Raw genomic sequence first — 6,784 nt, forward strand, 5'->3', positions numbered from 1 at the left:
GTGGCTTCGTCGACGAGCCACATCACCTCATTGACGAGGTCAATAATAAATTTGTCGACGAGCTCGTCCCTTCATTGACGAAATTTAGAGTTGCTCCAAAATCTCTTTGTATTTTCTTGTCGGCGAAACATACCCTCGTCGACGAGACCCTATGTTATCCTCGTCGACGAATCGCTTGAATTTGTCGATGAGTCCTTGATTAAATTCCTCGGTTATTACTCTTAAAGTGTAATGTCGTCGATGAATGCTTCTATTGCCTCCTTTTGTTTATGTTTCCAATTCCCTGCCTCTTTTTTATTTAAATACCTTTATTCTTCGGGTCATTACATAGCCACCCAAACTTATAGTTCAAAATCATCCCGTGTGACCAAATAGTGAGGACCAGCAAACCGAACAAAGAATCGGGCTTCCAAACCTACGAAGGTTTGGGAAATCACCTTGACTTCAGCCAACCGGACTCGCCCACAAGCACCCAAACCCAATACAGGCTCTGTGCCTGTTCAGGCGACCAAAACTCTCGGGTTGCCAAGAATTAACTGCAGTAATTGAGGTTAAAATTTAATTAATCTTTTCTAAAATACCGAGCATATCTCTAATGGTTATATTTTTCAGAAAAATAATATATACCCCCTCATTACTCCAGATTAGCAACTTTGATTAGCAATTTATTTTCTCTCAAATATTTTTAATCTCTTGTTAATCAAAGTTCCCTCAATTATATTTTTATCACAAAATCATTGTTGGAGTAAAATTGTATACCCTCCAAACTCTCTTTATTATTCTTTAGAAAATATTTTAAAAGAGAGCATATATTTTTTTTGGACATTTTGTGTTTCAAAATCACCTACTCTCTTAAGCCTACACTTTTGGAAAACAATCTTTGCGAGTAAGATTAAAGGTTCTTCACATTGCTTTTGCTTTGGTAAATATTTTTGTGGAGAAATTTTTATTTGGGTTTAAATCTTTGTTGTGCACATCATATACATTATTTTTCAAAATTGCAAATGTTATTTCGAGGAAAACACTCATACTCTACTAAGCATAATTCATATCACATTAAAGAGTGCATGTTTTAGAACATCAATGTTGTACATCCTTACTTATTTGTAGAAGCATTTTTATATGTAAAAAATTGTTTTAATGTACCTCTTGAGTTCAACCCATTAATTGAACTAGGGAGTCTCATCCCCGTAAGTGAGACCAGTTCGGTTCAGCCTAAAAATTGAACTTGGGAGTCTCCGCCCCATAAGGGAGACAAGCTGGGCTCAACGTTGTAATTGAGCTAGGGCTTACCTTGATCCACAAGGAAAGGTTGTAAATGGCTTTTGCTCCACCTATTTAAGTGAGCAAGGACAGTGTAATCCTTGGGGGGGCATGCCCAAAGCAGGAACGTAGGCTGGTTTAGCCGAACCTCGACAACAAATATCGTGTGTCGCTCTCTCTATCTATTGCATTTAATTATTGCACTTTGATTTCCATATGGGTATGCTTGCTTGTTCACTGTTATAATTATTCACATACACACATTTCATTTAAATGAGATATGCTACACACGTGTATGTCTGCACTAATAGTTTAACTATTTTACATACACATTTTTAATATTGAATGGGATATGAGCTGTGGTGAATCGAAATGTTTTAATTAGCCAAAAAGTTTTTAAAACTGAATTCACCCCCTCCCTCTTGGGATCACACAAAGGTCAACAATTGTTATCAGAGCCTGGTTGCAATAAGCTTAACCACTATTTGCATAAAGATTGCAACAATTCATATTTTGACGTATTCTTGTTTTAAGGGTCATGTCTTTGCAAATCCTCCCCTGGTTTTATTGCATAGATTTTACAATTTGAAATTTGAAAATGCTTTTTTAAAATCAAATGATCAGAGGATTTGGAAAGTGTTTGTCAAAGTTTATCATATCCCATTGAAATTTATTTCAAAATGCCTATTTCCCAAAATCTAAAAATGAATTGAATTTGCATGACATGTGTTTTAATGCATATCAATTGATTGCCATGCATATTTTTATTGTGCTTTAGTCACTAATACTTTTACAAGTTCATATTGTTTCTTAGTGCTAAGGATTTTGGGAACCATTAGTGGTATAGAAAAATTGAGAGAGAAAATGACACCACTCCGAGCTTAAGCGATTAAAATGGAAAGGTATATATCTTCCTCCTTCTATTTTATTTGATATTTGATTCACATGCTGTAAGTTTTGTGTTTATTTTTATCATGTGAATCATGCGATATTTGTATGCCATCTTATGAGAAGCTAAATACGAACATTTTCAATACTCATGAGATGTTAGGATTAATTATATAAAGGGTTAGAATGCTTTAAATGCTTAAATAGTATGTAATGCTTAAAATTATGAACTTTAATATGCACTGTTATCATACTGAGAACCATAAGAGAAGCATGCCAATATGTGTTTTTAAGTTGATAATATCCAATCAAAGCTTAAAACATATACATATAATTTTGATTGGTTAAAGTTTGAAAATATTAGCTATAACATGATTTAGTGAATTCCCTTCAAATGGAAAAAGGAGTTTTATCAGTGGAAATAATTTTTTTTTGCTATATATGCTTGTGTGAATATCACAAATATAGCATATCATTGTCCATCACACAGTAATGAGTTTTAGGAAATTGATCTTCTGCTATGTAATGTATAATCCGAAACTTATAATTGAGCTTAAACAATAAATCATTTTCAAATGATAAGTTGAATTTAAGGAATTCATAAGCTCATCCCCATATTAGAAAATATTAGTAAGGCCAAATATTATTAATTGAATATAAAATTCTTTGGTTGCATAACTGAGGGGGAGCATAAAATTTTAAATCTCATCCAATAAATACTTTATTGTATTATGCATACCTTTTTATTGGATGAATTGTGAGCTGAACACCAACTATCCATTCTTAGCTTTAAAGTTACATAAATTGATGGATGGTTAATTATTATTTGAACTGAATTCTATATGCCCATTCTTGTTTAATTTTATGATGATTGGATAATTTTTATTTAACTGCTATGAGCTGAATGCAACTATCCATTGCTTGTAAAATGAATATATTATTTAATGGATAGTCTATAGATATTGTCTACTAATATGCATGCTTGTATTGAATGTCTCCTAAAAGGCAGATCCAGTGATGTGGATTGCACGCTGCTAGTGGATATAGGTTCTCGTATGCTTGAGCTGAATTATAAATTGATTGTGTGAATCTATCAGGTTTTAGGTACATGGAAAAATAGGAAAATGTTCTATTTACAGACGGCATGCTGCCGAAATTTCATTAGAACTTTTCCCAAATATGAAATCATGTATTAGGATAGTAATTTAATGCATGCTAAAATTTTATTTTTTATTTTTTTGAAATGATGAGTGAATCATAAAAGAGATTAATTTTTATCCTTAGTTATAGGTGCATGTTGAACCGTCCACTGGTGCATGTTGAATTTTAAATGTTATATGCTAAACTAAAAAACATGCACGGTCTTTATGTTTATTTCCTAGGATGCCAGTTAATAAAATAGGTTAGTACATGTTAAATCCAAATAGCTATAAATTAAAACATGTACACAATATGCTATCCTAAGAGGGACTAGTTCATGGACACTATTCGGTCCTAACCTTGGGATATAAACTTCATGAAGGACCCAAATGGTCAATCATCATGTTATTATATTTAAGTCCATGTAACTATGAGCAATTCCATGACTTAGGGGGAGCTTGTCATTTTGCACACACTCATGGTATTTTAAGTTGTGTCATCCTTTTTGAACCCCTATTGCATTCCTTCTAAGTATAGCCTTAACTAGCTATCATGCCTTAAAAATAAAATGCAATTTGTCATGCATATGTGCTTAATGACTATCATTTGTTGCATGCTAAAATTATTTGAAAAGATGAACATATGAGGAATGCACTTAAATGAATATCATCCTTGAGCTTAATTCAAGTAAGTATGTATGCAAATATACAAGGGAATTTAAGCCCCACTCTAAAGAAAAATGAACAAGAGCTTAATGCTTATATTCTCTTGCATACTGAGGTTTGTTATGAAGGATGAACATGTGTTGAGTGTGCTTAAATGAAATCTGTCCTTGAACGTTAATGCACTTATGTGTGCTTGAGACTATACCGGGGAACATAAGCCCCATCCTGCAGAAAATGATTAGAAATACCTGACCCATATGTTGGAATTGGTGTATTTCCAAGAAGTGGGGTGAATTGGGTATTTAAAAATTTATGCCCAGGTTCAACTAAATTCCAACAGTATAACCACAAACTAGGGTATGTCTAAATAATCATAAACCCAATCAACACATGTGAAGATTATAATGAATCAGTCATACAATATACATGGGCTAAAAATGAAAGTGCAAAAAATAAATTGCAAAAATATAAAGTACATGCACAATATGTTATCAGGGTTCGGCCAATACTGCCTACATCCTTGCCTCAAACTCACAAGCAAGAGGATTCCACTAAGGGCTCATTTCACGAGTAGAGGAAGACCGAATACAACACCTTACCAGGATGGTGCACCTAGCTTTCCTAACCGGGTCAAAGCCAATCCGAGACTTTTCACAGGGGAGACTTTTCACAGGGCAAGTCTCCTTCGGTAGGCCCACGCTTGCAATACAACAGATAATCAAATTTGTGTACAAACAAACGTGCTTCTTACACTAAGCAGATATGTACCACTATGCTCAATCAATTAATGCACTCACATATGAAAGGATATTAAGCTCAAGTGAGATTTTGTTAATTAATGTGTTAACTCCCAACAGCATGTATGTCAAAGTGTTTATGTGAGAGTAAGACTTTTGATTTCAAGATAATGTGCTTGTAATGTGATTAATCAAAAGCTCTCTATAACCCTAACCAAATATCACAATAATTTTTTTCAAATGTAAAGCACAAAAAATAATAGGGTTTGAGCTTGCTAAAGATATTTTTGACAAAGCACAAAACAAGCTTATGAACCTTGCAATGAGGATGCAAGATCTTAAGCCAAGTAAGAGTTTTTCCCAATCAAATATTTATGAATGAAATATTATGGGAAAAACCTTAAGCTACTCTCCGAAAATCAAAGCACGACCAAATACAAGTGAGGGAGAGTTTAAGCTTGTAGGATAAGTATGAAAAACCAATCTCACTCAAAATAAATGGCTAGATGAATATAGGAAGTGGATTTTGGCAATATATTTGAAGAAATATGGGAGTATGAATGATTTTGTCCAAAATGATTTTTAGATAAATTTGGCTAATCTCAAAACCCTAATCCCATCTTAATTTTACAAATGAGGAGGTATTTATAGAGTTGGGAGAAATTATAGTCATTGGGGACATGCTAGGTATTTTGGAAAAAGATTGAGTTTAATAAAAAATAACACAATTTAAACTCGATAAAAATGGGACAACCCAAGAGGATCAGTTGACCACTTTTGAGGTCTGGTCGACCAGGTTGCTTAGTATGGTCGACTAGGGTGTTTTTGAACTGTAGTGATAGTCAACCAAACATGAGGCGATCTCAGAACCTCCGAGTTTCGGTCGACCAGATTTAGTTCGGTTGACCAAACTTCATGTGTTTGGTCAACCAAGTCATATTAAATCTAGAGGTTCGGTCAACCAGGAAGTTGGGATTTCCCATGTGCTAGTTCAATCAATTAGGGTGTTGATATTCATTTTAGGATGGTCGACCAAGTGGTCAACTTTTTGACCCTGGGGAGGTTCGGTCGACCGAAGTGTTTTTTTGTGTTGGGGTTTGGTTGACCGAACACACCAACTTTGTCCATTCAATTTCTAACTCCATTTTAAAGGCACCCCTAATCACATATTTGTTAATGCTAAGTTATAAGGGGATTTTTCATGCAATGATTTGGGACCTATAGTTAGTCTATGGTCTTTTGAGTATATACCCTAGCATGCGTGACATGCAAATAATACAATCTGTTATTACAGACCCAAAAACTAAATGCAATTACAATAAAAATATAAATGTCTTCAGTCTTCATGCTCTTCACTCAATGAAGTATGACAGGTGAATGTGTATAATACGTCTTGGCTTTTATGCTCTTTGTCCCTTATATATGATCTTAATTGAAGACCTATGCACATGTTAAATACACACATAAGTTCATAGTATTTTGTCAGCTTCAAAATAGAGATCAGACTCATAGAGTCAACAATTTGCCCCTTTTTTATGATGACAAACACGCATGAGCAAATGGGTCCAGCCTTATGAGGCTCCCCTTAAGAATATGCATATCGTAAAAGTAAGCATCATAAAAGCAACATAGTATAGGCATATTCAGAAAAGAAGACAAAAGACATAATACAGTATCAATTGCATTTAGATCTAAGGCACATTCATGCATTTTTCTCAAGAGAACCTCTCCTCCTTTTGGCATCAGCAAAAGGGTTAAGCTAAAAAAGACATTGGATGTCTTTGAAGAAACATATCTTAGCCAAAAAAAAAAAAAAATCCCTTTTTAGTCTTAAAAAAATGGTAGTGTGGCACACAAGTAAGAAGGTATGATGTGACACGAGTAAAAATATTAATTTCCAGAAGAATGTATATATATAGGTATATAAGTATATGTATAGCCCTATATGATAATGGCAAAGGTACTGGGGCTGTGCTTGCCGGAAAAAAAAAAATACTTTGAGAATCAAACAAGAAAAAATTTCTGGTATTTTATTTAGGCACATATAGAAACATGACCAGAAAGGCATAACCATATTGATCCTAAGGATTT

The sequence above is a fragment of the Malania oleifera genome, chromosome 4, assembly GCF_029873635.1.
Source record: "Malania oleifera isolate guangnan ecotype guangnan chromosome 4, ASM2987363v1, whole genome shotgun sequence".
NCBI lineage: Eukaryota > Viridiplantae > Streptophyta > Magnoliopsida > Santalales > Ximeniaceae > Malania > Malania oleifera.